The sequence below is a fragment of the Rhamphochromis sp. 'chilingali' genome (genome assembly GCF_963969265.1).
Source record: "Rhamphochromis sp. 'chilingali' genome assembly, chromosome: 18".
Taxonomy (NCBI): Eukaryota; Metazoa; Chordata; class Actinopteri; order Cichliformes; family Cichlidae; genus Rhamphochromis; species Rhamphochromis sp. 'chilingali'.
This window is the reverse complement of record NC_137945.1, coordinates 26,077,866-26,092,225: the sequence shown is the minus strand read 5'-3', so window position 1 is coordinate 26,092,225 and position 14,360 is coordinate 26,077,866. Positions and strand designations below refer to the sequence as shown.

At 39.8% G+C, this 14,360-nt stretch overlaps 1 pseudogene across 1 annotated transcript in view; it reads left to right on the top strand.

The window, feature by feature from the left end:
• Positions 1–11,346: 11,346 nt before the first annotated feature.
• Positions 11,347–14,360, top strand: part of LOC308385976 (polypeptide N-acetylgalactosaminyltransferase 17-like) — a 48,173-nt pseudogene continuing 45,159 nt past the window's right edge. The window contains exons 1-2 of the transcript XR_013974720.1: positions 11,347–11,497; positions 13,511–13,629. The product of XR_013974720.1 is annotated as a polypeptide N-acetylgalactosaminyltransferase 17-like (transcript). The remainder of the gene's footprint in view (positions 11,498–13,510; positions 13,630–14,360) is intronic.

Here is a 14,360-nt window from a genome sequence, read left to right as displayed (position 1 = left end):
TGATCCCGATGTGTGAGACAGCAGGGTGCTGCCACTGGTGTTGTAATGTGTGATTTAGTTCCTCCTAACATTTCAGTTTTCTTCCAGTATCTATCCTCTGTGATTACTGGCTCTTTAGACAGATTTAATAGAAGTGTGTGAGCTATTGGCTCAGTATAAAGGGTCAGTAGTGTTTTCATGTCACCTATCCATCCTCCATTTAGTCACCCAAAGCATGTAGTAAATACTGCTCACTTTTATTCACCTTCTCTTAAATCCAGAAAAATTCCCACTTGTTAACGTTGAGTGTGTGTGTGTGTGTGCGTGTGTGCGTGTGCGTGTGTGTGTGTGCGTGTGTGTGTGTGTGTGCCAGTTGCAGCCTCCAAGTTGAACACCATCACCAAATCCAACCTGGGTCAGTGTGTCAGCAAGTACGACCTGCTGGTCTGGTTTGAGATCAGCGAGCTGGAGCCCACTGGAGAGTGAGTATCCACCTGGAGTGTTATATTCACGCACAAGCTTTAAAGGAACCATAAAAATGATCTCCAGGAAGAATATTATAAGTTGGGATGTTGTGTCACCTCCTCCCTCCATGCACAGGTACATCCCAGCCATCGTGGATCACAGTGGAGGCCTGCCCTGTCATGGTACCTACCTGCTGCACCAGGTACAGGATTGGTGCACATGTTGTTTCCTTATTACTCACACAGTGGTAACTGCTTCCTTTGTACACAGTTGAATATCTTCTTTTAAAGCGTAATGTTGCTCTAGCTGTGCTCACTGTGATCCTGAGCTCCTGTTATGTTTGCTGCAGGGGATCCAGCGGAGGATCACAGTGACCCTCATCCACGAGAAAGGCAGCGAGCTCCATTGGAAAGATGTTCGTGAGCTGGTTGTAGGTGAGCAGCCTGCCTTTAGGGTCTAGTCGTGCTATACCTCTGTGTAGAAAACAAAACCCCAAAGCACCGAAACAATGTTTTATAGTGTTTGTGTGCTTTTGATAGAGGAAGACAGGACAGAACATCATTAAAGGGATTTGACTTTGTGAGATCACCCTGAAAACGCACCACTCGGTTCACTCTGAGATATTTTCAGTCTGGAAAGATGAATCTGTCGGGCTTCAGGCTGCTTCTCACTTTAAGCAGTTCATGCTGTAGCTGATGGACCAAAAATGACATTTGATATTTTAGACATTCAGCTGCTGACTCTGAAGCCAACAGGCTCTTGAGTGTGGATGATTGTGTTGGTACTGGATGCTGTGATCAAACAGCTGTTCTGATCTGTCTTCATTCATGCCTGTTGTTATTAAGCCTCCTAAGCTCCAAACCACACTGTAAAAAAATATTCCGTAGAAAAACGGAAAATGTCCTGGTAATTTTCTGCCAGTACATTTTCTGTTTTTTTACGGAAGTTTGACGGACTTTTCTGTAAACGATAAAACGGAAAATTCTGTAGATTTACAGTATACTCTCTGTACTATTTACGGACATTTCCTTCAGCTATAAAACGGAAGATTCCGTTTATTCACAGTATATTTTCTGTATCATTAACTGATATTTTCCGTAAATAGAAAATTTGAAATTTCTGTTTATATTACTATTTCCAAGCACTTCTTTTCACTGTAACTCATTAAATATAGTTCTTTATATCCTTGAACGTACATTTCTATGCAATTACAACCTAGTACACCATGTACTCAAAAATTCATAAATTAAAACTTAAATTAATTTGTGCTTCGTACACAACAACATTGGTACAATTAATGTTAAATATTCTTTTATTCTCCTCAACTCTAAAACTATACTAAAATATAATGACAGCATCCATCTTGTCATAAAACTACTAAACAGCTGATACATGAACAAAATAACTCACAAGCTTTCAAATTTGAGCATTTTTATTTCCTTAAAATCAGGTTGCCCTCATGTAAATCTGTTTATTTACATTCATTCAAGTGGCTACCAAGTGTTTTCTTCAAACAGGACACCCGACAAACAAAAAATGTCATATTTAACTATATGTTCACATGTAATAATATCCATAGTACCTTTTAGTTAGAATCACTGCCTTGTGGTAGTTTTGCCTCAGCCAAATGGTTAAGGTGTGGTTTACATCCATGTCTGTCCACTTATGATACAGTATACACATGTAGTCAGTTATAGCCAAACACCTTTGATTACTGAATTACATTCACTTCATTAATGAAAATGCTCAAAATAATCCTTAGACTCAAACGTTAGAACAGGCTTTTCCTCGCAGCACGCCGTGAAATAAATACTCAGAAAGAAAATGGCAGCCGTTTAAACTCATGTCTAAAAATGTATCGTTTCATGCATCGGTCAAAACACTCGACTCCAGGTACACGACGCCCAACTGAAAACACTTCACATAAGTCGAGTTGCCCGAGAATCACAGAATTTACAGAAAATGCACTATTTTGTGATATATATCGTTATCAGGAGAGAAATGTCTTATATTGGGATGTGAGATTTTGGTCATATCACACAGCCCTACAAAGGATTATAATTCACGTAGTTGCATACACATAACACCATTCTGTTGCAACAAAAGCAGTTTATAATTAAAGTAACATACATACCGGTACCTTGAAAAACGAAATCAACCACAACATTAAACTCACCTTGTGTTTGTAGAGAAGGTGGTCAGGGTTTTTCTTCATTTCCTGAGACCAGCTGCTCTGGATCATTACCAGCTTGTATCTTCATCTTTTTTTTCACTTGGTGAAGTCTTTCATTGCTCTGCACTGGAAAACCAAAGTGTGTGATCAAAGGTGAAATAAGGGATATTTTTCCACTGCAGGACTTAGAGTCAAGTAGTGATAGCTGTTGAACCATTTCTCAAATAATCTGTAAGGATCTGGATTTTTAAGAAAGATACAAATATCTCTGCTTATATTTGGCTAAAAGCTTGATATAGACAAGGCATATAAAGCCCCTGCACACCAGCACTGCGCTTACATTATAGTTCAATCAAGAAATAGTTATTATTGATTTATTATTGAATTTTTTTTAGTAATAATTATTAGTATTTAATCATATTTGCACAGTGGGGTGACAAAAGTATTCCACATACTAGAAATGCTGCTCAACATTTCATAAATTACATTTTCAACAAATGCTGGAGTAAAAACACAGTTACAGGGAAAATGTGTCTGTCTATAAATATTAACTAAACATTTCTATGTGCTACAAAATAGACATGTGGTGAGGTGAAACTATACTTTCAATAATATTACCACTACAGTCTGTTAACCACCGAAATAATCTATGCTGGTCAGCTAGCTAAAAGTATTTACTTTAGCAGCCCAAATCAGAGTGCTGCTAAAGTATCATCAGCAAAAGCTAATGCTACATTAGCATTTGCTAGCTTCAGCCAGGAAGGTCTGAGGGTTAAACTAGGGTTAGTGTAACTTTGCCCGAAACCCTTTAAAGTGTACAGTAGAGCCAACTGTAAAACATGGGTATTGATACAGTACTTATGAGAGTCCTAGAATAATTTCTAGGACCATAAGTTCTCACTTTCCCCAGTTATCCACATCGCTGACTTTCGCTAATTAGCTAGTTAGCAGTCACAGCTGTGTAATACCCAGAGAGACACAGACAGCTAACTATAATATTTATGAAAACTGGTTCAGCCACTGAAGGGCAAAACTGGTGGTATCACAGTAAAAATTATTTTAACATTAACTAAAATAAAGCTTAAGTCATGTTAAACCTAAATAACAATTATTTTTTTAAAAATGAGTCAGCAAAATATTCCTGACTTGTCTGGAGACAGCCGAAACCAGTTAACAAATAAATTAACAATTCTTTCTAAATAAAAACGCAGAGTCTTTTGAAAAATATTATTTTGATAAAAGGAAACATGAGTTTTAATACTTACCACAGAAATTTGAAGACAGTTTCTCCAACTTCAGAGTCCAAAATCCAGATGAAGCCTGAAAGAATGCATTGCAGTAGTTGAGAAATACAGAAAAATACCTGTAAATGACTAATACGGAAAATTCCTTCACGTTTATACTGTAGATAGTACTGTATTTTTACGGATTTTTTTTACAGTGTGTGTTTCAGCGTCTTTACGGAAGGCTGCGAAATAAAAAGATGCTCATATTCACTTGCATTTGTTACCCTGTTGTTATCTTCATGTCGGTTACCTTCACGTGCTGCTCTTTGGCAGTTTTACAGATTTTATTCTGAACATCTTTCTGAAGTGACTGGTTTTTGCTTGTATTCAGCAGAAACTGGAAACTAATCCAACTTGCTGAATGTATTTACACAGTCTTGTTTGCCTCCAGTGCAGTGTCTTTGTCACAAATGTGAGAAACAAATTAAAAGGTGATCATGCCAAAAGGTAGTGAAATTAATACAAAATTGTGAAGGCAAAGTGCCAGAAGAGTAAATACATGGTCACAAACTGTGTATCAGGTAAAATTGTCTAAGTGAGGGTTATGCTTGTGTTTTACTATAACACCATCTAGTGGATATCTAGTGCTCATTGTTCTTTGACAAATACTTTCAAATAGCTTCACAGTGCAAAGCAACCAGAACTGAAGGCAGATACAGTAAAGGCCTCGCAAGGGAGGAAACAACATTTGATATCTATGAGTTCTACACTCCAAACGGTCAATTATTAACAAAAAAACTTGCTTGTTCAATCCAATTTGAGCCTTTGAAAATGGGGGGATTGTATGAAAAAGGCCTAACTCCTGAACGAGCATTTTCAAGGATTTCAAGCACCTGTACCTGTTCAATGTTCACTTGAAAGACCCCCTTATAAAGTACTTCTAGCTGAAATGATGAGGACAAAATCCATGCTGCTTGTTTGTGAAAAATCTGAAAGTTGTGGCTGTATAGACAAACACAGTGAAAAATTTCTGAAGTCTCAGTGTCTCCCTGTGTGTTGATGCAGAATGTGTGCACACAGAAGACTCAGTGCCAGTTATCAATTTAGTTATTTATTTTTTGCACTGCATTAGATAACATCAAAATAGTGTTTTCAAAAATGACAATAATATTCCCAATTGTGTTATTTTTATGTTGTAATCTTTATGAAAAAACTTAAAAAACAAACAAACAAAAACAAAACACCTACCTCATAATCTTTTGAGTCTGGTATATGGCGGGGCGCTGTGGACACCCAAGTTTGTGAATGCAATAGCTCAAGAACGAGACAATGTAGAATTTTTTAATTAATACCATGGTAGCATTTACTAAAAATCTCTGTAAGGTTTAAATCTCAGGGACCTTGACTTCAAGGTCAGAGCTTAACTTTTCTAAAGAAAAGAGGATTTTCCCATTTATAAAACATGTATGTCTACTAGGAGGCTAAAGGTTAGCACTATATTTAAAAAGAGTTACAAACAACAATTAGATGATGCTTAAAGCTGGTTTATTTAATAAACATCCAGTTTATTTCCAATTTGGATCAAATTATGTCTGATTGAAGGACTGATGTAATGGTAAGTTGTCCGCTGCTCCGCTTTGAATATTGGTAAGAACTTGACACAGAGATTACTTAATGGATTTTAAGCAAAATTGTGCCTTAGTTCAAGAACATATTCATCAGTTGTTTTTATGTTTTTAGGCTTTTTTTCCCTTTTCAATTTTCACAAGAATTGCTAGTTCCCCTAGAGTTTTGGCCACCTCAACAATCAAGTGATTCCCTATGAGCAAGCAATGAGCGACAGTGGGAAGGAAAAACTCCCTTCTAAAAGGAAGAAACCTTCGACAGAACCAGGCTCTTAAAGGGACAGCCATCTGTCGCGACTGGTTGGGGTGGGGGGAGTGAAAATTAAAAAAGACAAAAAAGCCAAAGTGATCATTATTGGAGCAGCTTAATTAATTCTTGCAATGTAATCTGCTGTTAATGGCTTTTTACAATCCCTGTTTGTGTTTTTGTCATTTTTGTCCGTGGTTGAAGCAATGCTGGAGATTGATTCTCTATGATCTTTCTGTTTTGAAGGCTGCTGAGAGACCACAAGGTTTGGTCCCCGTTTGCTACTCATGTCAGGGAGAACTCTTAGAGAGGCCAGGACTGAAAAAGGGGTGGTGGAGAACCTCCGAGGGTGTTATGCGCTGGTTTGGATCCAATGCTAACATCTCTTTGATTAGGCTGACAAATACATTTTGGATTTTTTCCTTGCCCCACATTATACTCAGCATTAGTCCAAGGTCATCGAGGCACTTAAGTTTTATGGATCGAGTGTCGTTGGACTGATAATCTGTTTCATCTTGAAATTGTCTTTCGGTCTTAAATGTCCAGTGTTGTCCGTTGTAGTTGTCTTTTATGAAATAGTTATCAGTGTAAAAGCCAGAGTCTAAAACATGATCTGGTGGCTGTCCCTGGGTCTGTATGATGAATTTCAAAACATCATAATCATTTCTCCCAGGGTAGAAAGGATACCCAGTAGCAAGCTCCACAGCTACCAGCCCCAGGGACCACATGTCTATTGCTTCATTAAATAGACTACCAATCATAACCTCAGGTGCTTTATAACCAACCGTCCCCACACAGTCACCAGGAATCACTGTAGATGCGGGACATGCAATGCCAAAGTCTATAAGTTTGACTTTGATGGGACACTCATAGCGGTCCACAACCATTATGTTTCCAGGTTTGAGGTCAGCATGCACTATTCCCAAAGAACCCAGGTGGGACAAGGCATTTGTGAGTTGATGTAAAATTGGCCTGATTTCGCTTATGGGGAGACCCTGGTTTTCCGGGTCCTCTATGTAGTCCCACAGGCTTTGGTCAAGGAGTTCAAAATTTAAGCAGATGCGGTCACCGTCGATGAAAAAGTCGTTCCATTGAACAATGTTGCATCTATCTGCATCCAAGCCTCGCAGCTGCTCCAGGATGAGAATTTCCATTTTTGCCTGTTGGAGAATTTTAGGGTTATTTTTGTTGACTTTAATAGCAACAACTTTGTTGGTTTTTGTATTGCAACATTTGGTTACAATACCAAAGCCCCCTTCTCCAAGGAAACCCTCGACCTCGTAGTGACCTCCCAAAAGGGTCCCTTTAGATATTTCAAGATCATCTATAGAGGAGGATGTGTTGGCTGATGCGTTGACGTATTCTTGTTGAGAAAATTCTTCTGAGTATTGGGAACTGCAGCTGATTTTCTGTGATTCTTCTCTTTTGCAACTAGAAGGCTGCTGAGAGACCACAAGGTTTTGTCCCCCTGTGCTACTCATGTCAGTGCAGGGAGAACTCTTAGAGAGGCCAGGATTGAAAAAGGGGTGGTGGAGAACCTCCGAGGGTGTTATGCGCTGGTTTGGATCCAATGCTAACATCTCTTTGATTAGGCTGACAAATACATTTTGGATTTTTTCCCAGCCCCACATTATACTCAGCATTAGTCCAAGGTCATCGAGGCACTTAAGTTTTATGGATCGAGTGTCGTTGGACTGATAATCTGTTTCATCTTGAAATTGTCTTTCGGTCTTAAATGTCCAGCGTTGTCCATTGTAGTTGTCTTTTATGAAATAGTTATCAGTGTAAAAGCCAGAGTCTAAAACATGATCTGGTGGCTGTCCCTGGGTCTGTATGATGAATTTCAAAACATCATAATCATTTCTCCCAGGGTAGAAAGGATACCCAGTAGCAAGCTCCACAGCTACCAGCCCCAGGGACCACATGTCTATTGCTTCATTAAATAGACTACCAATCATAACCTCAGGTGCTTTATAACCAACCGTCCCCACACAGTCACCAGGAATCACTGTAGATGCGGGACATGCAATGCCAAAGTCTATAAGTTTGACTTTGATGGGACACTCATAGCAGTCCACAACCATTATGTTTCCAGGTTTGAGGTCAGCATGCACTATTCCCACAGAACCCAGGTGGGACAGGGCATTTGTGAGTTGATGTAAAATTGGCCTGATTTCGCTTATGGGGAGACCCTGGTTTTCCGGGTCCTCTATGTAGTCCCACAGGCTTTGGTCAAGGAGTTCAAAATTTAAGCAGATGCGGTCACCGTCGATGAAAAAGTCGTTCCATTGAACAATGTTGCATCTATCTGCATCCAAGCCTCGCAGCTGCTCCAGGATGAGAATTTCCATTTTTGCCTGTTGCAGAATTTCAGGGTTATTTTTGTTGACTTTGATAGCAACAAATTCGTTGGTTTTTGTATTGCAACATTTGGTTACAATACCAAAGCCCCCTTCTCCAAGGAAACCCTCGACCTCGTAGTGACCTCCCAAAAAGGTCCCTTTAGATATTTCAAGATCATCTATAGAGGAGGATGTGTTGGCTGATGCGTTGACGTATTCTTGTTGAGAAAATTCTTCTGAGGTTTGGGAACTGCAGCTGATTTTCTGTGATTCTTCTCTTTTGCAACTAGAAGGCTGCTGAGAGACCACAAGGTTTTGTCCCCCTGTGCTACTCATGTCAGTGCAGGGAGAACTCTTAGAGAGGCCAGGATTGAAAAAGGGGTGGTGGAGAACCTCCGAGGGTGTTATGCGCTGGTTTGGATCCAATGCTAACATCTCTTTGATTAGGCTGACAAATACATTTTGGATTTTTTCCCAACACCCCCTTATCTTCAGTAGTTGTTCAAGGTCATCGAGGCACTTAAGTTTTATGCATCGAGTGTCCTTGGACTGACAACCTGTCTCATCTTGAAATTGTCTTTCGGTCTTAAATGTCCAGTGTTGTCCGTTGTAGTTGTCTTTTATGAAATAGTTATCAGTGTAAAAGCCAGAGTCTAAAACATGATCTGGTGGCTGTCCCTGGGTCTGTATGATGAATTTCAAAACATCATAATCATTTCTCCCAGGGTAGAAAGGATACCCAGTAGCAAGCTCCACAGCTACCAGCCCCAGGGACCACATGTCTATTGCTTCATTAAATAGACTACCAATCATAACCTCAGGTGCTTTATAACCAACCGTCCCCACACAGTCACCAGGAATCACTGTAGATGCGGGACATGCAAAACCAAAGTCTGTAAGTTTGACTTTGATGGGACACTCATAGCGGTCCACAACCATTATGTTTCCAGGTTTGAGGTCAGCATGCACTATTCCCAAAGAACCCAGGTGGGACAGGGCATTTGCGAGCTGAAATAACACTGGCCTGATTTCTGTTACTGGGAGAACCCGGTTCCTCCGGTACCGCATGTACTGCCACAGGCTTTCATCGAGGAGTTCAAAATTTAAGCAGATGCGGTCACTGTCGATGAAAAAGTCATTCCATTTAACAATGTTGCATCTATCTGCATCCAAGCCTCGCAGCTTCTCCAGTATGTAAATTTCCATTTTCGCCTGTTGCAGAATTTCAGGGTCGCTCTTGTTGACTTTAATAGCAACGACTTTGTTGGTTTTTGTATTGCAACATTTGGTTACAATACCAAAGCCCCCTTCTTCAAGGAAACCCTCGACCTTGTAGTGACCTCCCAAAAGGGTCCCTTTACATATTTCAAGATGATTTGAGGTGAAAGTCATCTTGACTGAAATGTGTTTGTTTGCTCAGTGAATTGGTGAGAACGTTTAAAAAAAATTTCAGTGACTCTGAAGAGGTTTACAAATACTTTCAAATATAGCTCTGGTCGAACGTTTGAAGGCTGCGAACAAACTGACTAAAACTTGCTGCTCCTGACCCCTATTTATAGAAAAACTTCAAAGGCTCAAAGGCATGTGCTTGTGACATCCTCACATGTCCTTGTGACATCATCACATGTCCTTGTGACATCATCACTCTTCATGAATCAGATTGTCACATGACATTTTAGAATGGGGATGTTTTTTTTTAAAACCGTTTTCAAATTTAACCCTCTGTGGTCCAGGGTATAATTGGCCATTCTTGACTATTTTTGATTTTACCTCTATATTTCACCTTTAAAATATGTTTTTCTTGCCTTATTTGGCACCATTATTTTCAGCACAACCTCAAATATCTCAAAGTCAAAGTCAACTTTATTTGTCAATTCTGCCACATGTACAGGACATACAGAGAATAGAAATTTCGTTACTCTCAAACCCTAGATGAAATAGCAAATGAACATTTAAATATAAGAGAGTGATTAAAAAATGCAAATAAAATAATTAAAAAGTAAAAATTTAAATAAATACAATACAATTTAACAAGAAAGCTATGCAATATACAATATACAATATTCAGGTATGGGTAAATGACATTGAGTGTAAACCAGGCAGAGTAGTGCAAATAGGCAAATAGTGCAAATGGACATCTAGTAATATACGGTTAGAGATAGTATAACAACAAAGTCTTATGAGGTAATGGCAGTCCAATGCTCCACAAAGTGACTGGTAACTGGTGCAGGCCAGTGAGTGTGTGTGTGTGTATGTGACAGAGTTCAGTGAGACCATGGAGGAGAGGAGGGGAGAGGGGGCAGAATCGGGAGGGAGTTAAGCTTCCTGACAGCCTGATGGATGAAGCTGTCCTTCAGTCTGCTGGTCCTGGCCTGGAGACTCCGCAGTCTCCTCCCTGACGGCAGCAGCTTGAAGAAGCTTTGCATTGGGTGCGTGGGATCAGCCGCTATGCAAAGGGCTTTTTTAGTGAGACGGGTGCTGTAAATGTCCTGGAGGGAGGGGAGAGAGACACCAATGATCCTCTCTGCAGCTCTCACTATGCGTTGGAGGGTTCTATGACAGGACGCATTGCAGGCTCCAAACCACACAGTGATGCAGCTCGACAGGATGCTCTCGATGGTGCCTCTGTAGAAAGTGTACATGAGAAATTTGAGTTATTGTTTTCATTTTGGTATACTATATTAGCACAGTTGATCTAAATTAATAACACAATAAATTGTGTGTGCATCTCCTGTTTTGTCATGGTTGTATGTCCCGGTTCGTGACAGGCTGCATGAGCTCATCTGCTGGGAGTGTAGTACTGTAGAATTTCAGGCATAAAAACGTGGTTTTCACAGACCTTGTCACAGGGTCTGAGTTGGAAGATTTTGGTAAAGCTTTGTCCCTGAGGTAGTTGAAAAACCCCAGTTGGGTAAAGCGTTTGGGTTTTTTTGTTAACAGACATGCTTATCTATTTAGTTGGTGTTATTTTTTCAGCTAAATTTTTTAGTGCAATTAGCACTTTCAGCATCAATCCATAGCAATGTGTTGTATTTTTCACATTGTCTGTGTGTAAAATACATATGTAAGCATAGATTACACAAAGGATCCTGCACGCCAAGCTGGATACAAATAGAAATCCCTGGAAACAATTCTTTCTGCGCTTAAGAGCAGCTTCCTATTGCAACGCTGGAGGATTTGTCACCATTACTGGATATGCTGCAGAAGCACAGCAAAGCAGTGACTGTGTGTAGTCGGTTGCAACGTTAGAGCTCACGATCGTGAAGGCAAGAAACTGGATTAATCTTTTCATCGTTTTCCATCCTGGCGGCAACGTGAGGGATCCCATGTATCCACCAAACAAAGACGCCAGGCATGGATTGCAGCGGTGAGACGAGCGGATATCGAGTTCCGTGCAATCCCCAGCTTTTTGTTGGTTTGCTCGCGGCATTTTCTCTCCGGTGAGTTCTAAAGTAATTCATATCACTATCCGATTGTTCAGTCTGACGTCACTAGCCGTGTCTGGGCCTAAACTCTGCTGCAGGTCCATATATCAAATGATCACTGTGGCATTACTGAGAGTTAAAACACTGTCTTAAGTCTTTCATCTTTAATAAAATTATCAGCGTTCTGCTCTACCAGGTGTAACAACTGAGTTAAACATCCAGGCATCCATGACAATGGAATTTATGACATATGAGTTAGAAGTTAGCAGCAAGTTAGCTCGCTAGCTTCTATCTAAATACAATATAGCATGTCCTGACTGCGGGGTTTTGGAAACAAATTAAAACGTACAGCTTTCTTATCACTTCCAACATAAATGAAGACAGAAAACTAAACAGCAGTGACATTTGTAGGGTTACTGAACTTGGGCTAGCTGGTATATAATGATGTGCTACGTGACCGCTAGCGACACAGCTATGTTAGCATAATATAAACACGCTAACTTTTTTTCCACTCGATAAAAGTTAACGTGAGTGTTCTCGGTGGTCAGGAACAAATGTAATCGCATGGCAGGATGCTGTAAAAGGACCAAACTAAAAGGCTTTTAGTGGGTTTTTTTTTCAATGCGCTGCGGTCATAGATAATGAGATAAAACATGCTAATGTGTGATGCTGCAGAACCACGTCATGTCGACTGAGTAGCTTTTGATTTGGCATTATTGCAGGCAAACCAGCATATGAAATGGATGTAACAAATCCAGTGGTGATGGGAGTGACAGCGTCACGGAAGCTGAAGGGCAGACGAAGGACTGTGTGTGCAGTCAACAGGGCAGAGCAGAAATAAACCGGCTGTTGGAGGAGAACAGACTGCTTCGAGCACAGTTGCAAAAGACAGAGCTGAATGAAACTTTCTTAAAGGACGATACCGAAAAAGTAAGATATTACACTGGACTATATTGTTATGCAGTCTTAATGTCCCTCTTCAACACTGTCAAAGATTTCCTGCCAATATCGAAGAAACTGACAGGTTTCCAAATGCTCTTACTCACACTAATGCGTCTGAGACTTGATCTTCCAGTCCAGCATCCTTGTCATCTATTCCATGTGTCACTGTCTTCTGTCTTCACCGATACCGTTGATGTTTTGGGCAGACTGACAGAAAGAAGGATGACCTCAAAAAGTGATATAGTCCAGACAGAGCTTACAAATGATGGGCCATTTGCTAAACCTGCAGCACACACTGCTTTCTATGTGAAAGAACCATTCTGTGAGAAAAACTCTACTGCTCATTTGATCTATGACCTCTGAAAAACAGTTCATGATTTCCATTACTATTCAATTATAAAAAAAAAAGTACATTCCCTGGGTTATACAGCACTGATATGCAAAGCTTAATTGTATATCTGTAACTCTAGAACTGCAGTATTTATAGTTTTCTTAGTTTAATATTTCAATTTCATATTCTTCTTCTAAGTATAAAATCCCTTTTGTTATATTTGTCTCGTTAATTTAACTGAAATACACTGAAAATTGCTCACAAATTAAGGTTTATGTGTCAATACAAATGCAGGTTTTATTGCTGGGAGCTTCCCGTGATGCACTGACTATTTCTTCTTCCATGACACTAATGTTTTGTCTTTGCTTCATCATTTATGTACTGTACTGTATCCCCAGTTTTCCAGCGAGGGCTGCGTACATTTTGATTGCATTAACGTTTTTATCCAGCCTTTATGTGCAATAAAGTATAGCCAATCAGAAGCTGCAAAATTCAAATGTAGTTACTGACAGGCCAAAGTGCAACAGGGAAGAGATTAAATGGGATCAAAGGGAGTGGCATTATAAATTCCTTCCTTCCTGAGATTCAAATCCTCCAATCAAAACGGTGCCAGCAATGCAAAGACAGATTTCTTTAAAAGATTGGACACAATAACAAAGTCAGTCGTTTATTTATTAAAGCACTGTTAATAATTTTAGTTGCTGCTATTTCAAATAAATGTTTGGTACAACAAATTTCTCCGTGTTCTGTCTCAGGCTTTATTCGGGCCCTGGTACTAGAGCTATGGTCTGTTCTTGAGTGCAGCAGTGACGACATCAGAGTGGTCCGTCCCAAACCAACTCCCATTGACCCCACAGATAGGAGTTGCATTAAGGTATTGTATGTATGTGCGTGCGTGTGTGTGTGAGAGAGAGAGGGAGAAGGAGAAACTTCCTGGAGCCCACAATGCCCCAATTTTTAGATATCTACATAATAGTACAGACACAGATCTCTTAGAAGTTTTGCTTTTCCATCATGTTTTTAGCTCACTGGTTACAAAGGTGTTTAAATTGATTAAAATTAAATTGATTCCAATTATTATTAACCCAGGACTCAGAATAGTGGTCCATGTGTTGCTGTGATACCAGCAGCCATGTAGAAAATTCACTTGTGAATATTCATATTTAAGAAACTGGCAATAGTGATTTTGTTAACAAGAAAGGCTTTTTGCTGATTGGTTTATGGGTGTCTGGGCAAATAAGCCTTACTTTCATAAGACTGCATTTTTAGTTATGTTTTTGGCAGAATTTCTCTCAGGAAAGCTTCAACAAGCTCCAGCGTGAGCCTGTCTGTGTGTGTCTGATGCTTGGCCTCTGACAGCAGCCAAGTCATCTCTCTCAGAGAGACTAGCCAAGTGAATACGGACAGCCAGTGATGTGTAAACTGTGTCCTGCCACAGGCGACTTTAAAGTCTGCCTTATCAGTGGGTTATACATATATGCTGAGGTCAAAGGAAAACTAAATATACACACACCAGCACTTTGGTGAATTAACTCGAGTCTTTGCTTTAATCTGTGCTAAGTACAGTAGGAGGTTTGGTAGTACATATGAAGATAAGTTCACACA